Raw genomic sequence first — 13,521 nt, 5'->3', positions numbered from 1 at the left:
TATGTCCTGCAGTGGACGTCCATCGGCTGATATGATGATGATGATGATAATAATGTCGTAGCGAAACTTATCTATATATATAAAAATTAATTGCTGTTCGTTAGTCTCGCTAAAACTCGAGAACGGCTTAACGGATTTATCTTATCTTGATCTTGAAATGTTCGTGGAGGTATAGGGAAGGATTAAAAGGTGAGAAAAAATCAAATAATTTCCGGGAAAACCCTAAAAACTGCCCTTTTCTATTTCCCATACAAACGTTTAAGAGTCAAGCGGTAGGGGTAGGGTAGGGTTAGGGTAGGGGTAGGGTAGGGGTAGGGTAGGGTTAGGATAGGGGTAGGGTGGGGGTAGGGTGGGGGTAGGGTGGGGGTATGGTAGGGTAGGGGTAGGGATAGAGAATAAGTGCACTTATGTCAAAACGAAGCTTGACCGGGTCCGCTAGTTCATCGATAAATATCACGAAGTAGCTATATAGTGAAGTGCGGGGTGCCAGTTGCAACTATATCGTCGATATCATAACATAGGCGTATCTATAGTATATAATATTTTAACAAAAAAATGGAATCGACTGCAAAGACGTATTTCAGTTATTCTGATTTTAACACAAAATTACTAAACCGACTTTCATGAAAATGAAATCTATCTGAAAGTATATTCTTTAAAACAAAAAAAGAATTTTCAAAATTGGTTAATAAATGACGAAGTAATAAGGTAACATTCAAAAAATAACATATGCGTCGAATTGAGAACCTTCTCGTTTTTTTGAATTCAGTTCAGTATATATATACTTATATTTATATATAGTAACAATGAATATGCACAAGGCCCTTCAGCCTAGTAGGTCTACATCGACTTGGCTTAAACAAAGCGAGCAGCAAGTAACATAGGCTATATTTTATTACTGCATTCTTACAAAAACGGGAACTATACGCGGCTAAAACCGAGGAGTCTACTCCAGTTAATAATATTAACTGAATTATTATTTATAGTATGTGTTAGTCTAGTATTAGATCTGCAACCATTTTGAATGCATTCAGATTTCAGGCTTCTGTAGATACAGTATTGATTTTCGTGTACTCGTTCCAACAGTGAATATACTGATAGCAACCGTCTGATATGAAAGCTTGTATTGAAAATCCGTTGCAAAGAAAATAATTTCGATCACAACATAACGTGACCTTTAGCTGTTTTGTTTAATTATAACTGAAACATATTCACGTAGTCTACAAAGGTCTCAATTTACAGTTTGGCATTTATATATTGAGACTCGCAAATAAGCGTTGTTTTAAAAATAAGCATCTGTAACATTGAGTGAGAGCTGTGATAGCCCAGTGGATATGACCTCTGCCTCCGATTCCGGAGGGTGTGGGTTCGAATCCGGTCCGGGGCATGCACCTCCAACTTTTCAGTTGTGTGCATTTTAAGAAATTAAATATCACGTGTCTCAAACGGTGAAGGAAAACATCGTGAGGAAACCTGCACACCAGAAAATTTCTTAATTATCTGCGTGTGTGAAGTCTGCCAATCCGCATTGGGCCAGCGTGGTGGACTATTGGCCTAAACCCTCTCATTCTGAGAGGAGACTCGAGCTCAGCAGTGAGCCGTATATGGGTTGATAACGAACATTGAGTGAAAAAATAAGTAGTACTTAAAGCTTTGTGATGGATATGTAGTACAAATAATATGCTGCCGACCGACTTTTCGGTCACGGCGGCTAATCTCATGGTGAGATTAACCATGTACGCAGGAGATATTATAGTGCACAAGTGTATGCGCAAGCACAGGTGCACTCTCTCTTCCCTCACTCTCGAAATCCGTTGGGACGGCAAACCGACACGACCGGTGAGAGATCAGGCGCAGGGCCGACGGCTTTACGTGCTCTCCGAGGCACGGGGGTGTACTAACACCGCCAACTTCTTAACTCCAGGCTGCTATTAAGATTTTCCTTGTAAGAAATATCCCAATAACCTATTTTGTTTTTGTTGGCCTGACCCGGGATTCGAACCCTGGACCTCATTGTCCGTAGCTGAACCAGCTAACCACGGGGCCAATGAGGCAGTTTTAGTACAAATAAGATACAGGCAGACATACCAATTGGAATGAAACTTGTTCGCCCTCGGTATACTATTATCACAATCCCTGACTCATGAAGCCGAAATGGCAATGGGGGGGGCACATGGTTCGAAGAGTCTATGGACGTCGGGGTCACGAGGTGCTGGAATGGTGACACCGTACTAGAAGGTGCAGTGTTGGTCGATATCTCACCAGGTGGTCTGACGATATTAAACAAGTCGCAAGGATTCGCTGGAAGCAGGCGGCTCAGGACCGTGATGTTTGGACGTCCCTGCAAAAGGCCTATGACCTGCTATGGACGTCTATCGGCTGATATGATGATGATGATTCCACTATCAATTTAAATAAATACTAGGGGAAGCGACTTCGTCCGCGTGAAATTTAGTTTTCACTAATCCCTTCTGAACCATGGAGTTTCCGGGATGAAAAGTAGCCCATATATTTCTCCATAACCTCCACTATCTTTCAATAAAAGTCTTATTGAAATCGGTTCAGTCGTTTAGCCCGGTCAAACAGAAAGACAAAAAAATCATGAAATCTTGATTAAGTTTTACTAACATGTAAATAGCTATAAGCCCTTGAAAAGTTAGTTACACAGTTATTTTAAAATCACAGAAAGACACTTTAATTTTAGTTAAGTATATGTAAAACTAGCGGACACCCGCGACTTCGTCCGCCCTTAGACCTCCTTAATCAGGCCCTCTGGCAAAATCCGTTCTTAGCGGACCTCCGTTCTACTACCTATAAACTACCTCCCTGCCAAATTTCAATTTTGTACGTCTAGCGGTTTTTGAGATTTCGTGATGAATGACCTTTCGCATTTATATATTAAGATATTTATTTACAAATGTATAAATATATATTATGAAAAAGTATTTTCTGTGACCGACTGACCGATTGTGTAATCCCAAAAGGTCCGAGTTTTTAAAAGCTTTTCACGCCTCGTCCCACTAGTGACCGGCGAATAAACGGCAAATTGGTTTAGCGGCTGAAAGTGCGAAATATTGATAAAACCTATAGCTATTGTTAGGAAGAAAAACAGGAAAATATAAAGGTAAAGAAAAGGTTTAATGGTTCTTTACCTTCATATTTTTTCATAAGGAGTAATAAATTAAATCTTGTTATAGGTAATGTGACTGCTGCGTTCGTAGTTCGTACAGCGTCAATTATTATCTTTTTTTTATTATACTCTAAGCCCTCATTCGCACGAGAGTTTTTAGTCAGATGTTAAGGTTTACGTAATTATTTTATAATCAAGAAGATATTATAGAGATAAGATTTGCCTTTTACAGTATGTTAATTAGTCTTATAGTTTCGGAGATAATACAAAATTTCTAAAAGACGCAAAAATGCCGCTAAAAAATGCCCCGCGGTTTCCCCCACATAGTTCCTGTTCCCGAAAGAACACTGAGTAAAAAAGTCGCAAATAACTTAGCTTTCTATCGGTGAAAGAATTTTCAAAATCGGTTCTGAAGGGTGTGAAATAGGCGTTGAAAGTTTACATCGATTTTCACGCGGACGAAGTCGCGGGCGTCCGCTAGTTTTTCTTATAAAGGCGTAGGTAGGTGGGTAAATGTTTTCATCTATTATTTTGTTACTCTTCAAATTATAACTCCCACGTCCTCCACTTTACACGTGGATACTTCAGTGGGAGGGAAGCCCGCTCGTATTTATCTAACAAAGCACATGTACTTCTTTGTATTTTAGATTATTATTAGAATTTAATAAACATAGTGACTTTTAGCGGACTCAGAAAACTAATGTCGAACAAAGGTTACTCACAACGTTTGTCAGGACAACTTAATTAACAAATCAAACTGTAACCAAAATAAGACCCTAGAATGGCAGAGAATGACCTTGAGTGAAGTCACGCACTCGTGAACGATGTGTGTGTTCCACTCAAATCACTCTCCCCGCCTATCCCAAGTAACCCATAAAGAATTATACAACAAGAGATGTGCACGGCTCGAACACCACGAGCACACTGAAGCTGTCCGTACCGCAAGTCGTTGCAACGCGGCGATAACATGACACAGGTGAAAAATATTTTTGTGTCAAAGATACCATTACCTTGCACTTTGTTGCCTTATCTTTCTCTTTGAGCAAACAGCAACGGTAATTTACATATTAAAGAAAATACAATACAGCAAACTGTAAACAATGAAATGTACCCAGAGTTGAGAGGTTATTATCATTTAATAAAACCGGCCAAGTGCGAGTCAAACTCGCGCCCGACGGGTTTCATGTCATCACACTAATATTATAAAGGAATAAGTTTGTGTGTCAGTGTGTATGAATGTTTATTCCTCATTTCATCATGATCAACCCATATTCAGCTCACTGCTGAGCTCGAGTCTCCTCTCAGAATGAGAGGGGTTAGGCCAATAGTCCACCACGCTGGCCCAATGCGGATTGGCAGACTTCACACACGCAGAGAATTAAGAAAAATCTCTGGTATGCAGGTTTCCTCACGATGTTTTCCTTCACCGTTTGAGACACGTGATATTTAATTTCTTAAAATTTTAATAAAAAAAATTCAACCGACTTCCAACTCAAAAATTAACCTAAACTAAAAAGCAAAAAATAACATTTTACCTATGTGCTACCTTCTGATCAGTTTGAAGGCGGTGCCAAGCCAGTGATGTTTTAATTCAAGCCGTTTAAATTACACAATTTCTGTGGTTCTTTCAGAAACGGCTTTAATTAAAACATGACACTGGATTGGCACCGCCTTCAAACTGATCAGAAGGTAGCACATAGGTAAAATGTTATTTTTTGCTTTTTAGTTTAGGTTAATTTTTGAGTTGGAAGTCGGTTGAATTTTTTTTATTAAAATTTTTATTTTTTAATTTTTAGTGTTAGCACACCTACTGAGTGTGAACTGACTGTCCTCCGTCTTCATCACTAGACCCCCTATGCAGTCACAATCCATATGGGTGGAAAGTTCTCATCAATATAAAATTTATCAAGTCCAAACACAAGGTAGCTACTGTGAACCATCGAAGAGTTCCCTTAACTCTCCTTCATCTTCATCACCAGATCTCTAATACAGTCACAACCTATCCTGGTGGAAAGTTCTCATCAACACAAAATTATCAAGTCAAAACACAAGATAGCTACTGTGAACCGTCGAGGAGCTCCCTTAACTATCCTTCGTCTTCATCACCAGACACCTAATATAGTCACAACCCATCTAGGTGGAAAGTTCTCATCAATACAAATTTATCAAGTCCAAACACAAGGTAGCTACTGTGAACCGTCGAGGAGTTCTCTTCACTGTCCTTCGTCTTCATCATCAGACCCTTAATACAGTCACAACCCATCTAGGTGGAAAGTTCTCATCAATACAAATAAATTAAGCCCAAACAAAAGGTACCTGCTGTAAATCGTTGACGAGTTCCATCGTCTGTGTATCGGTTCCATCATCAGACCAACTCCAGACCTTCATAAAATTGTAGTGGTTTAAAATACCTTATGGAAACACTAACAAACGCACTAGCCGTCTCTACGATTTTCGAAAGTTCCCCTCGATTTCTCCAGGATGCCATCATCAGATCCTGACATGAAAAAAATGGGACCACCCTGGAATCAAACCCTTCCAAACAAAAAAAGAATTTTCAAAATCGGTGCACAAATGACGGAATTATCGCTGGACATACATAAAAAAAAAAAAAAAAAAAAACATACATACAGCCGAACGTAGAACCTCCTCCTTTTTGGAAGTCGGTTAAAAATGCACACAACTGAAAAGTTGGAGGTGCATGCCCTGGACTGGGTTTGAACCCACGCCCTCCGGAATCATATCGGAGGCAGAGGTCATATCCACTGGGCTATCACGGCTCTACTGGGCTATCACGGCTTCCTCATTTACGCTGCGGCTACTGAGACTGATTTGGCTACATTTCATCCCGGAAAATTCATGGTTCCCGTGGGATTTGTGAAAAACTGAACTCCACGCGGACGAAGTCGCGGGCGGCCGCTAGTTGTCTATAAAAACGGCAAAAATCATGTCTGTTGCATGGGAGCCTCTTAAAATACTTAAATTGTTTTATTCTATTTTTTAGTATTTGTTGTTATAGCTGCTACAGAAATACATCAGCTGTGTGAAACTGTCTAACTATCATTCATGAACCCGGTGACAGATGGACGAACGGACAGCGGAGTCTGAGCGCTTTTCCACCAGAGATGTGCTACGCTATGTTGCTATATATATATCCACCAATCACATTCATTGGTGCACGATATCCACCAATCATATTCATTGGTGCACATAGCTTAGTGGAAACGGATTCAACTAAGATATGTTTTTTATATGGAAGGTTGCGTGCTATGGATGCCTGCTATGGGCCGTCGCGATTAGGTGGGAGCTTTAGGCACACATACTTACAGTATGCCCGCGTTTTTATCTTCATAGCGTATCTTTCTCGCACAGCTACATAGCTTAGTATTGGTGGAAACGGTCACATATTTTCGTAGCGTAGATTTTACATCTTCGCAGCATAGCTGCACGTCTCAGGTGGAAAATCACCCTAAGTAACAGGGTTTTATCATTTGGGTACGGAACTCTAAAAATAACCATTCAAATTCATTATTCCCGCATTGACGCAGTTGTTTCTGATAAAAAGGATAGAAATGAGAGTTCCTTCGTTTGTGGAAAAGTTGGTTAAAAACATTATCCTCCTTCTGAAGCAGTCAGGTAAAAAGCTTATCAAAATAGAAGTACTAAACTATGTTTACAATAATTGCATTCTAAAATAAGCTCTTAGTACACTAGACTCGATCACACTAATGCCCATGTTACACGGTTTTGATACTTATCTCCGCAACAATAGGAACGATTTTGCAAAGTAGCAAAATGTATTAGCGATATTTATGACATTTCGTAAAGATGTTAACACATTGTTAGCAACGTTCCAAAACATAAATAAAGGTATGCATTGAACATAATTTAAATACATTTTTCTTCCGATAAACTGTAGAAGAATTTTGAAGATGAAAATCAGAATTAATGAAGTCTGTGTAAGTTTTCGAAGAGTAGGGTTCTCTGGAAATCATTCTTCACTAACTTGTAAAGAATAAAAAAAAAAAAAGGATTCGAAACTACGCTCTCCGAATCCTAGGCAGAGGTCATATCCACTGGGCTATCACGTCTCTTCACTTCACTTCTTTGTTGACATATATACTCGTACGATTACAAAATTGAGATTCTATGTAACAAATGTCATCCGGTGCTTACTGACTACTGACAGCCCTTCGTGGATATCATACAATACTCGTAGGTAGATGACGTTTCTCAGTTGGTTTGGTGTTTATTTAAATAGGTTGTAATTAAAGACCAAATTAGTGAATTAAATAATATCGCTGGTTACATAGTGAGATCGAAATTATCAATTAGAATTACACTGGCACGCGTGAAGCTTTTAATCGGGTAATCATACGCGAAATTGCCTTTCTTAATTTTGAAAAGCTGACAGTCTTACACTGCCGTATCAATGTTAACCAAACAAAGCTGCGAATCACTGCAAATAAACCAAAAGAAACCGCATCGAAATCGGTCTATCCGCTTAAAGACAACGACGTCTTTATAACACCCCTCTTTTTGCGTAGATGTTAAAAATAGATACAAGTATAGTGGATAACTTAAAATTGAGGTTATGACTTTATCCGTATTTACATCCAGCACGGCTATTCTCTAACGATGTTTTGTATAACTCGCAAGTGCGTGTTTCGAATTCACCGCTATCATTCTCATTCTATAGTATCATGTAAAACAGAGAGATTACGTTTTAAAGAACTAAGTCACTAAAGTGACTATGTAGCTCTCGTAATGCTACTTAAGGTAAAACATTCATTAACTAAAACTATCTTTAGACTAATTAATATTACCAACGTAGTTATAAAAATATCGTTACAGAATAGCCTAGCTAAACCGAAGTTTCACATCCATAACATCCCTGCTATCCTAGTGTATCACAAGCTTAAGATCGCCAGTCAAAATAGAATCATTGACTGCCACAGGGCGCACAATGGAAATAGTGCGAGCAGTCATCGACAAATTGATTGAAATTGAATACTCATGATTAGGTGAACACGGCAGATGGATTCCGATGACTAATTGTAATTGTAGATGTTGATTGATTGTCTACCTCTACATCCACAAACAGAGAGTTTAACGCGCATTGGTTATGCAATTGACATATATACCAATATTATAAAGTTGAGGAGTTTTTTTGCTTGAACGCGCTAATCTCAGGAACTACTGGTTCGATTTAAAAAATTCTTTAAGTGTTAGATAGCCCATTTATCGGGGAAGGCTATAGACTATATATTATCCCCGTATTCCTACAAAAACGGGAACCACGCGGGTGAAACCGCGCGGCGTCAGCTAGTAAATTTTAGAACTTTAATTAGGTTTGAAATTAAATGTAGAAAGCAGGTTATTTGTAATCGAAGTAACTTTATTTTTAACATTGCTAATTTGAAAAGATTACCATATTTTTTAATCAAATTTTATATTAAGGCACAGAAAACATATTTTGATTAAGGTTAGATTCAAAGGTACACTCTCAGAATACAGAATTCTGTATTCTGAGGGTACACTCTCCTTTATAGCATTTTTTAAATATGAAAAATATTCCCGTTCCCCTCCAATTAGTCTGAAAGACTGTGTTAGGACTTAGGAGTGGGCATGACAATAGTCCTTCATGACTCATGGTGTTGAATTTGGCTCAGCAGGCTATTTCACTGTTTTACGTATGCTAGTTGACATATACGAAATTGAGATTCTATGTAAAAATGTCGTCTGGTGCTTACAGGTGGATATCACACAGTAGGTAAATGACATTTTGTCAATTGATTTGATGATTATTTTAATAGGTTGACAATAGAGACCAAAATAATGAATAGGCCAGCTGTTCCGTGGAGTTGTGGCTTACATTACCTATTAGCCATTATCCGAATGCCATTTTCAGAGACAACAAAGTTTCAGTCAATTTCCTTACCTTTCATGATCACTAAAAATATGTGAGTGTATGTCTTGATAATACATAATACCTCAAATGAATCATTCGAAGTATATTAGTACTAAGTAACGAATAACACAAAAAACAAAATGTTCAGTCAAAAGCAAGAGTATGGTATCCAATACAGTAGATGGATGAACATACCGCATTATTAATCGAGCATTCATTCAATAGAGTACCCTATTTCACGTTTCATTTATTACGAAGATCAATATTTGCTCGCACATTACTGTTACGGCCGGAGATGTATAACAACACTATTTAATTAGTGTCGGTAGGTGATAATTGATGTTTTTTGTATTTAGCTCCTTCTGATACCAACGCGAAAAATAATACAGGGTGCTCGGGAGTATTTACCATAACTTCAAGGTGTTGAGTGTATAGTGACTATACACTGCGACACTCAGCCATTATCATGATGAAAATGATGAATAGGTATTCATCATTTTAGTATAAAAGTTTACAAATTTCTCTATATGTATGTGGAGTAGTAGCTCCAAACTAATGAAATAATTAAGATGCAGCTTTTTATTAGAAGTTGAATTACGATTTTTCTTTTTTTTTAAAAGAATATTTTTTATATTTTTTATAATAATTATGACCAATATTCCCATTCCCCTCCAACTAGTCGGGAAAGACTGTGCTAGGAGTAGGTACGACAGTAGACCAACGGGAACGAACCACCATCCTTCGGTGATGAGTCCGACCGCTCATACCGTTGAGCTATTGAGGCTATAAATTTTTTTTTAGTTATGTACCATTATTTTGATGCCATTGAAGCGAATTTAGAGACCGTGGAGGCATTTAAAAAATATTGATAACACAAGTATCTACTTCGCTTCGCTTAGGTAGCAAACCACGTGATTTGCTTTAACTACTTATTAAGAAACCCTTGATATAATTTAATTTCATATATACAGGGCGTCCCGTAATTCATGGATAAAATACAAACGGTAGATGCACCACCTAATTATTTAAAACTAATTTGAATAGTTTTCCAAATATCGTTTCCAAATTTTTGGAAAAAGTATTCAAATTAGTTTTAGATAATTAAATTAAGGTGATCTATCTACCATGCGTTTTATCCATTAATTATGGGACATCCTGTATATAGAATACTAGCGATAGCCCTGCAGTTTCACCCGTGTATTAAAATAGATAAAATATAGCTTAGATGTGACTCGGTAAAGATTTCTGTAAATAAGCGATTATTTCTCAATTCTCGATCAATTTATTAGAACCTATAACTTCATAAACTTTACCTCTTTATTTTATATTATATGTATAGATTACTTAGTATAAATAATATTCAATTTCTAAAACTGTAAAGCAAAGTTTTTATACTATCTTTTTTATAATAGAAAATCTTTGGTTAAGAGTAAGTATTGAAATCTATAATTACTACTACTAGGTGTTTTTGAGTTTATCGTGTTCGAGAGGGAGAGATTTTATTTCTAAAATTTATTTTTGAATTTTGAGTTCAGTCTTATTATATTTTATAGTCAGAAAGCATAGGCTTTTTATTGTAAATATTAAAATAATAATCTATTACTTCATTTAAGAAACGACAATAATCAAAAAGTAAAGAGCGATACTGACTAATACATGTAATGGATAAGTAGGTTGATTTTTTTATATAATAGTAAATAATGCAAGGTTGCAAAATTAAATTTTTAGGTTTCCATTTTTAAAACAAACAAAAACATACTCTTACCTACAATAACAAAAATCATTTCACTCAATGTGGATGCATTAAAACGGATCAATAAATCATCGATGACGCGCCATGTACATCGACTATTTACTAATATCACATCCCCTTTCAACATTTACGTAAATCTAAAACTGGAATTTCGTTATCTGTAATCATTTTATAATCATTCATCTCGAGCCTGAAGCCAAAGCAACAGGTTCGTAGCAAAATCAACCTTGAAAATTTTACAGTAAACTTACCGTGAAATTATCACGCACCACTCGCGCTCGGCTCAAGTTGCAAACCACTGGAGTGACGTACAGATATCTCACATAAAAACCAGATTTTATTACACGAACGTTCAGCAAGACGCGCGATACGTCCGCCCTTCACAACGGTTCGGAGCCGACTGGGGAATCGGTAGGATATTAGTAGAAGCGAGGGAAAAGGGATCCTTTTCTAATAGCTCCCTTCGATTTCCACTACACGAGTCGCAATTTGACTCCTTAATTCTATATCACTAAGCAGCTGTTTTCTATTTACGCCAGGGTGTAAAAACGGTCATTATTAAACCACATTTTAATATTTAAAACAGAATACGAATGATGTATTTCATGTTATCTAAGTAAATAGCATACCATAGCTGCTAAATATTTACTTAAGAGAAGATTGTTGTATTTTTTAAAATACAACAATCTCAAAGTAAAAAAATTTAGCGTTTTCAGATTCTCTTCGACAAATTATTATTTACTTCTGATAGCTATTTTTCTAGTTGTAATTAAAGTTATGTTTTGGATATCTTTAACAAAGTCTTCAAAATAATAATAAATGTACGAACAAGTATGCATGGAATCCTGCAAATCAACTTGATAACCTAGAAAAGAAACAATAAAACTTTAGTGAAAATCAATGTTCTGAACTGCTGAAACGACGTTATCGTCAATCAGATTTGTTTACTGGATAATTGGATATGTTACCTATTTAGTCAAAGATTTTTACTAATACTTCTTGAGTAAAAAGATTTTAAGATTAGCTAATGAAAGATATTTAAATTCGAGTGTTAATCTTATCGGATATTTTTAGGGGGCAAATTTTGATATCGGATACTGGAAAGTCTGGAAAATGACTAGGAAAAACCCGCATGGTTCACGCGTTTATATTTTGTCCAGTTTGCCATAAATGTTAAGTTATGAAAAATATTTTCTTCGTAAGCTCAAGTACCTAGGATGCGAAATCTGCATTAGATTTACTAATCAAAAATGGGACAATCCACGTACGATCGATAAAGTAAAAAATATATACGCGACTAAAGTACTAAATACTATGCAGTATCTTAACCTTTTTTAAACGACATAAAAAAGGAAGTTCTATTTTTGTCCCATATGTATCATTATTCATCACACTATCACACTTCACACTAATATTATAAAGGCGAAAGTTTGTGTGTGTGTAAATGTGAAAGTGTGTAAGTGATATATTTTACTTTGGATTAACACATAGGCTACTTTTCATTCCAGAAAAATCCATGCTTCCCGCGGGATTCGTGAAAAACTGAATTCCATTTTTTTTTTGGGATCGGATCCAATGGGTTATTTCTTATATGATTTATATTTTATGTAAAAAAAAACATGATAACAAAATGGAGAGACGCGGTAATCAGTTTCTACAATCATAAAACCGTTACTAATAATTAACTCATTTGTTTTTAACTTCTACTCCAAAAAAATCATCATTATAAATTCATAAAAGCTTGAAAAATGTCAAACTTCTGAATAGGGTAAATCCCTAAATATAACTCAACGGTTACAGGGCTATTAATCCGATTGAGTTTAAACTTTGGTCCCCGCTACTATTCATCAAAGTTTGACAAAGGAAATTTTATAAAAGACAAATTTTATACGGTTTTGAGCCCGACTTTGTGCACTGTTATATCCTATATATTCCTAAGTAATAAAGATTTTCGTGTTTGTAGCTAGTGTGCAAACCAATAAGTCTTGGTACTTAAAATGTTAATATGTAGCAGAGCCGCTGGATGCTGACGGCTCGGGACCGTTTAGTTTGAAAGTCCATGCAAGAGGCCTATACCCAGCAGTGGACGTCCATCGGCTGATGATAATTTTGATGATTATGTACTGTGTAATAAATATCATCAACATTATCAGCCTATTGTATGGGCCTACAACAGGGCTGAAATTCCCTCCTTACAGGAGAGGGAATATAAAGCTCACCACACTGCTTCAATGCGGGGTGGCGGGTTAAAAAAATATTATATATCAGCATCAGCATATGGACATAATTACATTTACATTTTGACTGCCTCCGTTGCGGAGTGGTATACGCGATGGATTTATAAGAAGTAGGTCCTAGGTTCGTTCCCGGTTGGGCTGATTGAGGTTTGCATAATTGGTCCAGGTCTGAAAGGTGGGGTGGGGTGCTTCGGCCGTGACTAGTTACCATCGGCAAAGACCGGCAAAGCTACCGGAACGATGGCATGTAGAAACCGAAAAGGGTGTGAATTTTCATGCTACTCCTAACAAGTTAGCCAGCTTACATCTTAGATTGCATCATCACTTACCATCAGGTGAGTTTGTAGGCAAGGGCTAACTTGTAAAGAGTAAAATAAAAAACATAAATATTATTCAGTGTGTGTATATTTAAAAGTATACACACAGTGAATAATATTTATGTTTAAAAGTATACACACTGTATATTTAAAAGTATAATTTTCAAACCGTC

At 36.8% G+C, this 13,521-nt stretch overlaps 1 protein-coding gene across 1 annotated transcript in view; it reads right to left on the bottom strand.

Moving 5' to 3' along the window:
* LOC112050569 (uncharacterized) overlaps positions 1 to 11,187 on the bottom strand; it is a 92,189-nt gene extending 81,002 nt beyond the window's left edge. Inside the window, exon 1 of the mRNA XM_052886022.1 lies at positions 11,046 to 11,187. The gene's annotated coding sequence lies outside the window, so the exon portion shown is untranslated. The remainder of the gene's footprint in view (positions 1 to 11,045) is intronic.
* Positions 11,188 to 13,521: the final 2,334 nt, after the last annotated feature.

Source organism: Bicyclus anynana, chromosome 2 (assembly GCF_947172395.1).
Source record: "Bicyclus anynana chromosome 2, ilBicAnyn1.1, whole genome shotgun sequence".
NCBI lineage: Eukaryota > Metazoa > Arthropoda > Insecta > Lepidoptera > Nymphalidae > Bicyclus > Bicyclus anynana.
This window is presented reverse-complemented; position numbering and strand designations above follow the sequence as displayed.